The 16,051-nt window shown below is 37.3% G+C and overlaps 1 long non-coding RNA gene across 1 annotated transcript; it reads right to left on the minus strand.

Moving 5' to 3' along the window:
• Window positions 1–221: 221 nt before the first annotated feature.
• Window positions 222–4,694, minus strand: LOC122970327. Its single transcript, XR_006399183.1, has 3 exons — window positions 4,459–4,694; window positions 2,054–2,229; window positions 222–1,923 (listed from the first exon to the last, which is right to left on the minus strand). It is a non-coding gene; the product is annotated as an uncharacterized LOC122970327 (long non-coding RNA).
• Window positions 4,695–16,051: the final 11,357 nt, after the last annotated feature.

Consider the following 16,051-nt stretch of genomic DNA (forward strand, 5'->3'; position numbering starts at 1 on the left):
AACATTTTAGCTTTGCTCTAAGCGAAATGCTGAGTCTTTATTGTGTCGACCAAATAAATGTGATGGCTAATGAAGATGTTTGATCCCTCTTTGTGAGATGTTTATTTCTTTATTGCTTCACAGAATTGTCACTTGTGTAACTTTATACCTTTTTCAGCTGAAAATGTGTCCCCATGAAGTCAATTCAAAGTTGTAATACACTCACAATAACATTGAAATAATAAGAGTCCCTGCATAGCTGTTTATTCATTAACGTGCTTATTGGAAACATCTCACAAAATAAGTCAGTCGTTTGGAATTCCTAATTCACATCCACACAATCAAAAAAACATAAATACGATACGAACACTGAAAGAGTCGGTTCACCTCAATTATAATAAAAACATTTCTGTCTCACCTCTATTGTTGCATGTAACCATGGTTTGTCCGGGTTTTGAGGTATCTGTCTCATCGGTCTTCACCTCAATTTTTCAATGATTTTCACAGCATTGAAAAATGATATTTAAAAAGATTCAACAGCAACATCTCTCTCTAGAAACAGTGTCCCATTATGAAAATAGTAGAGCTGTGGTTCCCAACTGATTTTTATTTGTGAGCCCTTCATACACAGGAATATACTGAGTGCATGTATTTGAGAATTAAGAACAGTTCCGTATTAGAGTATGTAATTTGAATAATTTTTAGGCTCACGAGGTAAAACTATACAGTACTTTATAAGAAACAAGAGAACTGTATGTATTAGATAATGTAATTTTTTTGAGGAAGGATTTTCTTATTTTCTACTCCCAGGAATCACCTCACAATCCCCTTCTGACCCCTGGTTTAGGTTTATTGACAACACTGTACTATATTTTAAAATACAACATATCAGACTCTGTCAGGGATAGGATGATAAAGTCATTGTTGTCCCTGATTTTTTCACAAGGTTGGGAACCACTATAGTAGAGGAACAAAGACACATTTTTGAAAAGAAAAAATCATTTTGATGCTGTAAGTGGCACAAACAGTCATTTGCCTCCATTATATTGGGGTGGAGACAGAAATCTCAAAATGTGGGCAAAACAAGACGAGATTACCTGCATGGCTAGATAACTCAAGAGGAAAGTAAAAAAAAAAATGTTTTGTCATTTGCATGAACTGACCCTTAAAATACTTTAAAAAGTCCTAATGTAATGCAGCAGCTTTACTTTTATAACACTAAAAATGTTTTAAATCTTCATTCAAATTGAGAGTCATTTCAGACAAAATCAAAATGAAAACAATGCACTCGCACATGTTCATAGCACTTTTAAAGCTTATCACTGATGTATCTCGCAAAGGCTTAAAAACTGCTCAATAGACGTCACTTTTTGGAAGCAGTGCTGTGAAATCATTATACTATTGATGAAGGTAATAGTATGTGTCGCTGTGTCAGGATGTGGTGTTCAGCTTGTACAGCTGTATCCTCTGATGCCTGTTGTCAGCTCAGTCTGCTCCTGTACAGACCACTCATTACTCACCAAAGTTTTCTTTGCAATGAAACATTTGCATAAAATGCAGAAGCCAAGGAGCAAAAACATGAAACCATGTTAATGTCACAATTCTGTCTCAGATTTCCTGCTTCTGAAACAATGACTGAGTCCAAAATCCCAAAGAGTTGCAGTATTCTGATTCACCGAGTACTGAAACGAGTAGTAAACAGAACTCCACTCGATGATTTAGTGGTGACCATCAGAGGGATTTCTGCTCCCAGGCGGGTTGAAGAGGGAATTCTGGTCCTCAGGTTGCACTTTGTCACCCAGGATGAAACTCACAGGACGCTCTCTGCTTGACACTCTTTCCCTGTTGCACTACTGTGGGAGCTGCAGCAAGCAGTGCAATAATGAAAGGGCATCGGTCAGCTGGGCCTAACCCTCCTCCTCATATCCTCACCCTGCCCTGTCTCTGAGTGAGGAAGCACAACACGACACTAACTCACACTTTCCACTGTCCACCTTCATCTTGTCATGAGGACAATCACTTCAATAAAGGCAACATTACATTAAAAAAGAGGCGTTTGTGTTTTATTCCAAACCTGGATATGATGATGATGTGATGTTGGGGCGGGGTGGGGTGTTGACAGACAGAGTGCCTCCTGTCGGTCCGGAGCAGCGGGGTGTGCAGCAGAAAACATGTTGGCACCATGGATGTGTTGGCTTCCCCTGGTTATACTACTGCAATATAAGCCCCATACAAGATCAACTGAAATGACTGGGTTGCAGTGGCAGGTAGCAACAAGAGACAGAAAAAGAATAAAGCAAAAGAAGTATAGGAAAAGTTTCAATTTAGACAAAAAGAAAATGAAAGGAAAAAAGTGACTTGCATCAAAATACAGCAGTAGGAGCTGTTAGTGTGTTAGTGTTTCATTTATAAATAAAAGCATCTCTCCATGCAGATAGTTTTGAGATTTCTGCCTCCAGCCCAATATAATGAAGGTGAATAAAATTTAGTTTGCAGTGCTCATAGCAATTAATAATCAACGTTATCAACAAAAAACAGTGTCAACAGTTTTCATAGAAACTATTTCTAAAGCACAAACTAGTCCATGAAAACTGTCGACGGTATCTTCTGTGCTGGTGCACTTATTCTATACATTTTTTATTAATTGCTATGAGCATCACAAACTAAATATCATTTCCTTCCATTGTATCGGAGTGGAGGCAGAAAAACAAAGACACAATCTGGACAAATAAAACCAAAACTATCTTCATGTCTAGAACACTGTATTGCTTTTATTAAGAAAGAAGGATAATATCTACAACATGATTTCCAGGATAATTTACAGTTACACCATTTAGATGCAAAATGATCCTTTGAGCACCATCCACATGAGAACATTCAGTAGCCAGTCTAGTTGTGTTGCTGTATTTTGACAAATACTTATCCAGTTAACGTCTCATCTCAACATGTACTGTAGGTTTGAGTGAGCAAACTAAAAGCTTCTCTTGCAGGGGTATAAATCACTAATTTTATAGAGCCCCTGATAATACAGCTACAAATAAAAAAAAACTGTTTACCATCTTCCTGATCCCAAACAAAACATATGTCCATAAGATTTGTTATCAAAAACTTTTGAGAACTGAAAGCTGGTATTAAATTTGTGGTCAGATTAAAAATCTTGTTGACTTATTCCTCGATATGACTGAAATCATATTCTTGCCAGTTTTATTTTAGTTCTTTCAAGCTGCTTGTGTTTAGACGACATTCAACATTTGACGAATTTGGCTTCTTTTATTAAATGAAAAAAAGGTTCAAAAAAGGTTTTTATAGAAAAACATGTTTTAATTCTCAGACCAAGATATAGAAAAATATAATTTTGATATCAGTACCAAAACTCATGTATCGTATTGGCAAAACGATTGAAACCTTTCAGCCAATCTAGACTGCACCAAACTGATCTTGTTTATCTTCATTAAATTGTCTGTGGGTGTAAAAGGCTTTTTAAATATCTGACTGACTTAAACATAATCTTATATACACTGTAAAACATGATTCACTTATAGACAATGGTGGGTAAACTAATTATCTAAACCTGAGATTATAAATACATTCCTAATCTTTGATCTGTACATTTATAGTAGACATCATTGAAACTAGCTTAGAACTGATATAGATAACATTAAAATTCATTTTGTTCACAGACAGCTTAATTCCACATGCAGTCATAAAATTGTAAATAAAAGACAAATTGAGCAGGTCGAATGCTCGCCTGTGCAGGACTCTGAGTGTCAGTCAGCAGCTGCAGTGTCATTTAAACGTTCCGAGCTGCTTTTAATCTCCAATGAAACAGCCAGACTTTGTAGAAATAAGGCCAGAGCTGGAGAAACATTAGAAACAGTGAGGTAATAGAACAACACAGCACTTCCTCTTCAGAGGTGGGTGGCCACATGTACATTTCCTCTGCTCTGCCTGCTGGGACTCCTGCATGGAGAGCCTGGAAGCCTGTCACTCCACCCCCACACACCTACTGATAGTTTGGCAAATTAAAATTTAAACACACCGATTTTAAGTGTTTGTAGGATTCACATCCCTTAAAAAAATTTAAAAAATGTTTTAATAATTTCTCAATCTACAAAGAAGAAAGGAATTGTTAAGTACATCCGAATGTGATAGCTTCCTGTAATGAAATTGTAAAGCTTCCCGCCTGACAGAATCATATTTGTCGGGTTTATTATGAAGGTATAATGACTCTGGAAGGATAATAAGACACACATGAATAGATAAAGCAATAAATGATTTATGAGCGTGTTATTTAACATGATGCGGCGTCAATATTCGGATTTTTCGTTAGCTATTAATTTAACATTCCAATAAAAAGAAAAAGAGGAACTTATAATGTATGTTACAAGCCGTAAATAGCTGAAATGTTGCTGCTGACGTCAGTGATATGAATGGAAAATATACAGTAGGTTTCAAGGGCAGGTAGACGTTATTTTTCACCTTTTCTTGCCTGAGCTGACGTAGAATGAAACAGCAGTCTGTCATATTACATGAAGGCATGAAACCTTAGTTAGCAGCCCTGCATGTGTTCTAGACAGTAGCCTGTGATTCAAACACAGAGTCCAGGTCCTCATCAGGACTCAGTGAGGCCGATTGGCTCTCTGAGCTTTAATATCTCCTGATGCAGGAGATCTGCAGGAGATGCTGGATGTTGAAGAAGAGAATGCTGCTGATGATGACGGAGGTGATGATGATGGTAATAAACATCCTCCATGCACGCAGTCTTTCTTTACTGTTGCTTTGTCGCCACCTGCTGGACAAAAAGTGAGCAAACGTGGAGACGCTGCTTCGAGACATTGCTGGGCTTAGTGAACATAAAGACACAATTTAACATTAACAGGCAGAGATAAGAATTGATCTGACATAATCAATCAGGAGAGGACTGATTTATGATGGTGGTGGTGGTGGTGGAGTGTGTTATATTGAAAAGTGTGTGACATGAGGTTGCGAAGCCCAAGAAAAAAGCCAAAGCCAGAGAAGAGCAGGCCAAAACTGGTGAAATGACCCAGAAGAAAGAGGGTGACACTTTGTTTAGGGTGCAGCTTCTTATGAAAGAAAAAAATAAATTTAAAAAACAGGTTGAAGGGTTGGCTCACTGCGTAAAAGAGCTCGAGGGGCAGAAGAGGGCTGCAGATAAAATAATTAATGAACAGAAAGAGCTGTTAAAAAAAGATTGACAAAGAAAACAGTTACACGATGAAAATGCTTCATTAAAAGAACAAGTGACACACGGCATCAACCATGAAAAAGGACTGCACCGTTGATGATGGTAAGACAGACATACACAGAAAGACAAACAAATTAAAGTCATAACATATGAGAAAGAAAAACTTGTTCAGAAAAATGTGCAACTCCAACAAAGGATATGCTGTCTAGAGGAAGACAAATCTTCCTTAGCAGTGAAAATAGTAAAGCCAGAAGAAAAGGTAGAAAAACAGTACAACAGCATGGAATACGTCAAAATGAAGCTGAACAAGGTCAACAATAAAAAAGCTCAACTTGAATATAAGTGCGACAAAGACACTCAGATCATGAAGAACAGAGAAGACGAGGTAACCAATAGTAGACTTTTGGTTAATGAGTCAGAGAAGAAGATGAGGCAGCAAAAAGTGCAGAGAGCTTAAAGATAAGTTAAAAGCATCGATGGCAGAAGCCTGGGTATTCAATGATAAGTACTCTAGTGCGACAGGAGAGAACAATGGGCTGAAAGATGAGTTAAAGGAATTGTATATTAGAGACAAATCAAGTAACACCCCTTTGCCTCCTATTTCCAAAAAGTCCCAGCTCCACTCTGAGAAGAAGCCAGAGGATGGATCTAAGATCACCCTCCATCCTCCCTTTAAGGTCTATGGAAGACAAGTGAGGCCACACCCACCACCACCCCGTAAGATGGGCTGGGTTTCAAAGTGGTCGGCACTGCAGAGGATCAGTTTCCCCATGGGGATCAAAGTACTGTAAAAAATCTTATCATCATATCTGAGAGAAAAATATTGCACTTTGTTGTCCATTTTTATTGCACACTAAGGTGCAAATTCACAAAGAATGGACTGCGGCCACTGATAGCACCAGGAATTGTGCATCACTTTCAACTGCTACCTGCATGGTCTCAAGGTCCGATTCACAAAAGATATTGTGCTAATGATATTACAGTGCAAACAAGCCCATAAAGTTCTCCAGCTGAGAAACTGTATTTGGGATTTAATATCTCAGTCTCTCAGTGCTGTTGGTTGTTTTAAATGCACACCTTCAGACTGCAAAAGAAGATAGCATGATTTGAAGAGGAGAACAAAAGAAAAATTTGGAGAGAGAGAGTGAGTGAGTGACTGAGTGTGCACTTCAGTGACCACCAACTCTCTGAAGATGCTAATAATTTCACTCTAACTGCATGTGGCTATTAACACTGGTCTTTGTGAACTGGACTGTTTTTATAATGAGACTCATTTGCATAGAAAGAGGCCAAATTTGTGCCAAATGTACAGTATGCATATCACCTAATTTAAATACATGCAGATAGCAAACGTGCACCAAGACACTATTTCCTTGGCACAGTTAGGGGTGCATTTCACACTTTGCGGGTGCTTTGTGAATTACACAGTTTAGCACAATCCTTTTGTGAATTTGCGTGTTATTGTTTGTGTACATTGATTTAATTATATCATATGTTTACCCCCTAAACCACATTCAATGCCTTTGTAAAATAGACTATTGTGCCAAATAGAATCGAATGCTATTTTGAAATCTATGAAATACACAAAGATTTTGTCATTGTTTTGGTTAACATGTTTGTCAGTTAAGGTGTGTAGGGTGTAAATCTGAATTGAAATCCAATTTGACTTTCACTCAAGACATTGTGTTTGGTAAAGAAGATTATAAACCTTGAATTTATAATGCTATAAAGAACCTTCCCCAGATTACTGTTCACACAGATGCCAGTTACATCTGTGTGAACAGATGTGTGCCCAGAGCTCTTCTGAGAAGAAAGCTTTAAAGAATACAATTTTGGCTCTGACAGGGAACACCTGAAATTTCAATACCAATACTCCTCTGGGAAGACAAAAGACAGAAGGGGAAAGATATCTTCATCATAGTATGGTGAGTCACTAGGGGGACTGTAGACGAGCAGCACATAGGAATATGTATGTTGGAGTAAATGATGTCTTGTTTTATTTTAAGCCATATGTGTGAGCATTCATATTTTATAAGGGTAATGTAATTTGATATTTCTTCTTTGTACCAGATGATAATCTCTCCTGAATCCCTCCCTCTTTTAACAGTAGGGAGTCTGACTGATGATTTCTTTGTCGTTTGGGGGACAGTGAGTGACAGAGGCTGATGTACACCTACATTTATAAAGCCTTGCGTACAAATGGTTCAGTTTTATACATCTCAGTCGTAGAGGGACTGTACGCAAGCCTCATTTCCACTCCCACAATTAACCATAAATGGATGAAGACATGCCCTGAACCAGTCATTTTCACATCAATTTTCCGCCTGCTCCACCGGTCTGTATAGCTGTCAATTAAACAAACAGGAAAGAAGTAGTGCAGTTTCACTGATTGTGTTGCACCGGCGAGGATCTCCAACAGCAGAGCAGCTGTCATTAAGTGCGACCATTACACACGGCTGTGCGGCTCTTTATACCATCTACGTTATTAATTCATCACATGGACTGTAAACCGTTGTCAGCAGTGATATCTCAGAAATGTAATCAGTGATGTAATCAGATTCAGCAGATCGTTGGTACTGAACTCATGGCTTTCAACTGCACGTACTGTCCATTCACTGTACTTTGTTGACAATTTCAACTTTTTCTGGGACCGCAGACATCTTTTTAAGGCAGATGGACTTTGCCTTAACAAGTGAGAGGTCTTTTTTTTAAATCTCTAACCTATTTTACTTCCTGCTTCACCCATCTGGTCCCTCTTCCAAGGACAAGAGATAAGAGGAATCTAAACAAGGAGAAGACATAACATAATGCGGCAGAAAGAGAGTTTTAAACATGAGAGTCATCAGAGCCAAGAGGAAGAAGAGATTTTAAAATTACATTCTGGATATCTCGAATGGTTTTTCATTTTGGATATCTGAAATTACAATTATGACTAGTAAGAATTGGGTTATAGATACCTTGAAATACAGTTTCTACTAGTAAGAATGTTATTGTGGATATCTTTAATTACCATTCTGACTGGTGAGAATACATTTTTGACTAGGAGAAATGCTATTATGGATATCTAAAATGTAATTACAGACAGGAGTGTGGTTCAATTAAATGTTAAAATGGCTTGCCATATAAAGGACCAGTTTAAGAGACTGAAAGGACCAGTGTGTAGGACTTAATGGTATCTAGTGGTGAGCTTACAGATTGAAACCAAATGAATGCCCCTCCCCCTCCCCTTCCAAGCATGTAGGAGAACCTATGGTGGCTGTGAAACTCACGAAAAACGTGAAAGGCCCTCTTTAAAGTGTTTTGTTTGTCCGTTCTGGGCTACTGTGGAAACATGGTGGTCTCTGTGGAAGAGGACCCGTTATGGTGTTAAAAAAGTATAACTATTTACAAACAGAATGCAAATAAATGCAGAGTGATTTGTATCTGTAAATCTGTATCTGTGCCTCTAATTCACTTCTTGTAAATCATTTGTAACATATATCATCATTTGTAACTCGTATATCATCATTTGTATATCAACTTAGCATTTTTAAATGGAAATCTATTCGGGAATCTCCACCTTTGTGTGGATCCTTTTGAGACTGTTGTACCATGCCGTTTTACACAAAATCCACAAATGCAGGAAGCATATGACTTGTAAAATGTCATGTGTCTTGTGTCTCGTAAAAATGATGCACAAATAAATGCAGAGTGGTTTGTATCTGTAACATATCATTTGAATAAATGTAAACTGACTTGAAAATATGCATCAACGGTAATTTACGACTCGTATATCATAATGTACAAATAAACACAAACATTTGTACAAATACATTGTCATATTTTTACTCAAACATCCCCATTTACATGGCTTAATAACATTCACAATCCTTAAATTCATTTGTGAATCGTCAACCGAGCATTTTTAATGGAAATGTATTTGTGAATTTCAACAGATTCGTGTGGATCCTTTTGAGACCATGTGTGTCAAACTAAATCCACAGACGCAGGGAAGACCAAGCGCTTTCCAGTAGATGGCGGTAATGCAACATATATGGATGCCAAGATGCCGACTGCTGTTCAACTAAACAGAGGGAGAAGACTAAGGGCACGGCAGCAGCATGACTACCTGCTACCATGGAGGATTATGTCCTGTCATTACCTTTTTTGATGATGTACTTTTTATCATGAAGATCTGTTTATTAAAAGATTTACATGAAATATTTTTAATATATTTTTCTCAGTATTTAAAAATACCTTTAATGAGTGAGGAATCATAGGTGTTGTAATTTTTTGAAGTGGTTTTGACTGTTGAATGACGTGCAGTTTATTTGTGCTCTAGACAAGTATATTGAAATGGACAGTCACTACCTCTGATGTGACACGTCTGGAGAGCAACACGTTCAGTAACAACCCAGTCTCACATCAAAATGTATAATACCTACGTTGGTCCACGGTGCCAAACGTATTAGTTTCACAATAATGGCTCTAAAATTGTGAGATCCCTACGTTGTTTTTTTTTTTTTGTTTGTTTGTTTTGGCCTATTCTTTTCCATTAGACTGCGTCCACGTCACGTCACGTTTCTGTCTGCAAAATCAAACAAAATGGCTGACATTTCTTAATTCTCTAGAAAATTCTATATTTTAGGATAGTTTCAGCATTAAAATGCGTTTAGATTACATTTCTAGTGAGAAATGTGCGTTTTATTTTCATAGTCTTTGTTCAGTGAATGTATATGATGTTCACTTTGTTAGTTATTACGAGGGTTGTTTCAGGTCTCGCCCGAAAATTGTAGGAATCCAACGTTTTCTATCGTTGCTATTGTGGTTGCTATGGTAGTTGCTATGGACACTGCTGTCTCTGAAACCTTTGTGCTGTGTAGTTATCTGAGTAGTTATGTGATTTGTGTTATTTTATGTAACTGTTTGATGATGTTATTTCCTTACAAACCTAGATTTTAGAGCACAGAAATGAATTGAATTTGAAAGCCAGAATTTGAAGCTTTGTGATTGGCTGACCGGAGTATCAGCCGCCCGGAAGTATTTCCTCACTGTCAATGTGTTAAGGTTTTCTTTTAATGACATTTTTAACATTTATCAACGCAAAAACACGAAAGTGTCCTTGATAACTCAACAATATGATAGATTTACTATTATGGCCATCCGTTTTAATTACTTCTCGATTGATTCTGAGAAATAACGTTTTTCTTTCAGGTTTTCATAGCGGAAGGCTAGGGAAGAGCATTGTATTGTGGGCAGATGTGGCGCGTTCGACTACTGTTTTTGGTTGTCTGCCATCAGTGGGCTTCATTCCATTTCAAATTGCCGCCGTCTGCCGCAACCCGGATCCAAATGCTACTATCTCTGTTAAGAAAAGGCGTTTTATAGCCTGTGATTGTAAAATGTGAAGTTGCTCATTTAATTTTGTACTTCCAAGAATATGTCTGGATATTTAATATGAAATCATCTTTCTTATAACAGTCTTCCTCAATTAATATTGTGTGTGTGTGTGTGTGTGTGTGTGTGTACCACATTGAAGACGGGGGTCATCAAACTGGACTTTACATTTCACATCCCTCATTTAATCCCTGCACATGTCACTTTCAAATATTTCATCAAACTGGACTTTACATAGTGCATTGCATTCAACCTCCACAGTTACATAATTTAATTATTTATGCATGTCATTTTTAATTTTTGCTTGTCACTTTCATATATTTAATGTACTTCATTTCTTTGTACATATCACAGTCCATATTTCCTTTGTAATCAATATTTAACTTCAATTTTTATATCTCATTTCAAAACTATTATTATTCCATTCTGTAAATTGAATTAATTTTAAAACTTCAATTTAATTTTAATATTACTTTATTTATGTCATTATTATTACCTTTTCTTTTGTCTATTTTTATTCTTCTGTGTTACATGTTTTTGGGAGCAAACACCAAGACACATTCTTTGTAAGCTTGCATTGGCTAATAAAACAGATTCTGATGTATGTTATGATGACTTAAAGTCCCAAAACCAAGAATCATAAAGATACAAAAAATCTTCAGGGTTGTGTGAATAGTGACCTATGCATGTTTTGGAATTTGATGACCTGGAAATGAGAACAGGTTGGTCTTTTCAGCCCTAACCCAAACACTTCAGGCCTTCCTGTAGTAAATGTACTACATTGTCAGCAGTATTGTAATCTCTGAGGGTGACTCATTTTGGTCACTATTTCCGCTAAAAAAGAAAAAACAAACAAAGAAACAAAAAGCTTCATTTTATATATTTGGCCTTCAAAGTGCTCTCTGAAACTAGGCCTGGGATAACTTGTGTCCATTAAATGAGAAAATTAAAACTTTGTTGTAGAGCTAAAACAAATACATTATTGGAAAGGTCTCAACCTGGAGAGTAAGATATGTCAGTATGAAGATTCTACATGGAAAGAGAAATAATTAAAACTGATTGCCTTAACATTAATCATATTGTTGAGTTATCAAGGACACCTTTTTGTTTTGTTTTTTGACAAATGTTAAAGATATCATTAAAAGAAAACCATGACACGTTGACAGTAAGCGCGGCTGATACTCTGGTCAGCCAATCACAAAGCTTCAGATTCTGGAAGCTTTGTGATTCCAGAATCTGAAGCTTTGTGATTGGCTACGAGGTTTCGGCGGCAGCAGGGTCCATGGCAACCACCATAGCAATGGAAGAAAACGTTGCATTTAGAAATGTAACCAAAGCGCATCTTCATACTGAAACTATCCTAAAATATTACATTTTTCACTGAGAATATAAGAAATGTCAGCCATGACACCTGACAGTCATGTGACGTGGACGCAGTCCAATAGAAAAGAATAGGCCAAAAAATAAACAACTTAGGGATCTCACAATCTTAGAGCCATCATTGTGAAACTAATACGTTTTGCAGCGTATATATATCATTGAGATGTTCATCCTCCTGAACCTGTTCATTATTGTTGTTGACTGACATCTCTTGCTGTGGCCCTCACAGTGTGCACAACAAGGCAAGTGACAGAAGAAGCCTGGGCCACTCAAAGTTCAGTGTAGCCCAAAATGATGAACCCACAGAATGACCTTCAGATCACTGATCACAGTAGAGTGGGGAGCTTTGAGGGTTTTGATCACATGAAGAAGATGAAATTTGAATAGATGAGGGTGGCATGACTGCTGCTGTGTTCCTGATTTTCTTTTCCATTTATTTCAGACTAATCTTTTCTTCTCTGTTGAGTAGGTTTTATCAGTTTTCATCACAAAAAGGACAGATATGTTTCAACCAGTTTTCAACATGCTTTTATGTCCCCTCGCATCCAAAAGTAGTTTTGTTTCCTTCTGCATGAATATCACTGCAGTTAACAATAAACAAGGTCCTCTTTTAATAAACAATATAGAATTAGGGATAAATTCCCAAATCTATTTCAATAAATTAAAAGTCCCAATTCAGGTATATTATGTAAGTACATTATTTAGTTAGTCGGGCTGACATGTTTTTATCTTTCATGTATTACATGCTGATGCATACCAAATTTGAGTTGCATTACATACATGTATTTGAAAACCATTAAAATCACCAATACCAGAACTAAAACACAGGCAACTATTGGATGAAAACCACGAATCAGATGTTGACAAAAACTTAAAAGTTTTAAGTTTCGTTCAAAATTATATTAATTGGGTCAAAGATGGTTGTTTGGATGTCTGTTAATCCACATAGCAATTAAAAAATATCAGAACAAGTAATGGAACAACTCTGGATTCATTCACTCATTCAGTTTGAATGCTACATGCCACATCCACACTTTCTGGCCATTTTTTAATTTGTTACCTCCTTTCCTCTTACACAGACCTGGGGAGAAAGGTTCCACTGCGATTTTCCTCCTTTGTAGCTGCCCAGAAAAGATCAAACTATCGGTAATTACAGCAACAATGCATCGTGTAGTTTAAAAAAAAAAAAAAAAAGACATTTGACAAACTCAAAAGCTCAAGATTATACACAGTCCTTGTTGTGAAAATGTTGTCTAGTACCAAGTATAGGCAAAACTTCAGAACCAAGCAGGGCCTTGGAACTATCATGTGACTCCCCCGGTCCATAACTGGATACCTTCTTCAAACTCCAGGGTCTGCAGTATCCCACCAGTTAGTATTGTTCCTCTTAAAGTTGTGCATAAGGTACAACTCTCCCCTGTTACCAAGCACAGTTAAGACATTTCAATGCACATTCAAGTATATATCAAATCCAAATGACTCTGAGGTCTATAACATTTATCAAGTCTTCCACTTGTTGCTCTATGAGAGGGCTATGATCATCCCAGCATCTGTACCAACAGCATGCCCACTTTCCTCCAAGTTTATTTCAGGAATGCTGATCTAAAAAAACAAACAAACAAAAAACAAATTTCATTATTAAACATTTTGTTAATCCTACAGTATTAAGTATATAGTCTACAGATTTGTATTTATTTGCCATGTGAAGAGGTTCTTTTTTTGTGCACTGCAAAACAAATTTCATATCCCATGGCCAAAGAACATGCCTGTTTCTGATTGGACGTCTCTGTTAAAATTATTCAAAGTACTAAAGTAAAAGTACTAATTTTGCAGAAAATTGGGCTGTGGGTGATATATCAAATACATTTAACAAAGTGTATTATTAATACTGATAAGTCAATGCATAAGCATTTTATTATTGTAGCTGCTTGAGGTGGAGCTAATTTGACCTGATTTTACTTTAGTACTTTTAAGTAAATTTAGCTGGTAATACTTCTTTACTTTTACTTAAGTAGGATTTTATATATAGTATCTTTACTTGTAATTAAGTATTGCTACATTGTGGTATTGATACTTTTACCTAAGTAAAGGATCTGAGTATTTCTTCCAACACTGCAGGTCACAGAATCTGATGGATCACCAAATATGGTGTAACACCATGTCCCACAATTTACCATTTTAATCCTCTCTGCAGATGGCGTGAAGCCACAGATCTCTTCTTCTTCTTTTACTGTCCTTCGCTCTTTGGGGAAGTAAAGTAATTTGTAAACACGATTTTTTGAAATTGTTTAACATGCAAAATGTGCAGCAAGGGCTTTTATGCATGGTGCCACTAGTTTTTCCAATTTGGCTCCTGCACTTTTACAGCGCTTGTTCACCCAAAAGGGGGCGTGGTCATTCTGACAACAGGGAAGTGACACATGCCTGCTCTTATGTATTGTTGTCCAGCCCTCCGTGTCCAGCAATAACGTCTTGTGATAGTCAAAGTCATGACCTGCCCTGCACTGCCTCTGATTGGCTAGTAGCCGTTGCATTTATTGGTTGGGTTGGTTAGGTTTAGGCATGAGGAGTGAGACTGGTTAGTGTTAGGGTAAGCCAGGGTAAGACAATCTGAGGCAGAGTAGTGACTTTGCCATCCTAGGACAAACAAACGTCGGCACAACTATTTTGGAACTATTTTTCAACTTCACACAACAGTCACTCAATGTCTCAATGTTTGCTGGGGAGGCTCTAAATCACTGACCTTTTCCTCAACAGTAGTGTTTAAAACATACACGCTAACATAAGCAAACTTACCCAACAGCGTTATTTCTGCACAGTTTCTGTCCTCATATTGAACATGAATGAGACAAAATTAAAAAGATTTGTGACTCACTAATTAATTCTTTGTAACTCTTATTAACCCAGATGAAGCTCACATCATTGCTAAACTGTTAAAAACCTGTAATACTCAAAGAGTATCCCATGTGGAGAGGACCTATTATGCTCATTTCCAGCTCTATATTTTTATTTTTGGACTCCACTAGTGTAGCTATGCATGATTCACAGTTCAAAAAACTCCTTATTTATCTTATACTGGCCCTTTATGCAGTTAAGCCTCTGTCTCTTAACAGGCTGTCTAAGCTCCTGTCTCTTTAAGGCCCCCCTCCCAATGAGCCCCCTCTGTTCTGATTGGCCAGCTCTCTGGAAGCTGTATAAGAGTTGTGTTAAGTTACTGCTGATGCAAACCAAAATATTTGCAAAATATGTCCTGCTTTACTGCTTCAAATCAAAAGCTTATGAATGACTAAATAATGGGAGAATTTTATTATGAAGAATTTACAGGAAATAAAATGTTGTAGCAGAGCTTCATTAGCGGCGCTAAAAACCAGTTGAAACACTTTGTTCAGCTGATCAGTTAGAAATAGTGCAGGGAGGAATAGTACAAGCAAAAATAGCCACAGTGATGATGATGTTTGATGAAGAGCTGCAGACAACCAGCACACCTCCAACAGGTAAACTTATTTTACTTTGCCCTGCTGTGTAATGGAAAAACACTCACAGCATGCCAGCTCGACTCCAGTCATGGCTCAGTATGACTACCCCTAAAACAATGGAAAAATGCCATAATGTTAGTGGAGTGGAGCAGTGAACTCACCCACTGTGTGTGGAGCAGATGACCATATTCTCACAACACTCACACACTATCTTCACTCCCATGCACACCCTACACTACTGATTCCACTGCTATCTACACTCCATGTGCTTTGTACTTTTGTGGAACAGTCCTCCTAACCATCTGAGGGCAGCACACACCCTAGACCCATTGAAAACAGGCCTAAAACCTTTCTATTCAGGAAGGCTTTTTCATCTTAACTCTTATCACTTTATTCTTTAGCTGTGTGTTCTGCTATTAATACCGTAGCATTTTGAGTTTCACTATGAATGAAAAGTGTGGCACAAATTTATTTATTAAATCCCTGCAGCCAGGTTCCAACATCAATTACATGTTCAACAATCATTTATGTATGTTCATATAAAACAGTCAAATTGAGCAGGTAATATAGTGGAAAACATTATTACCCCTCAGTCTGAATGTAACTGTAATCTGTTCTTCTGTTAACTCCAGAA

The sequence above is a fragment of the Thunnus albacares genome, chromosome 2, assembly GCF_914725855.1.
Source record: "Thunnus albacares chromosome 2, fThuAlb1.1, whole genome shotgun sequence".
NCBI classification, from domain to species: Eukaryota; Metazoa; Chordata; class Actinopteri; order Scombriformes; family Scombridae; genus Thunnus; species Thunnus albacares.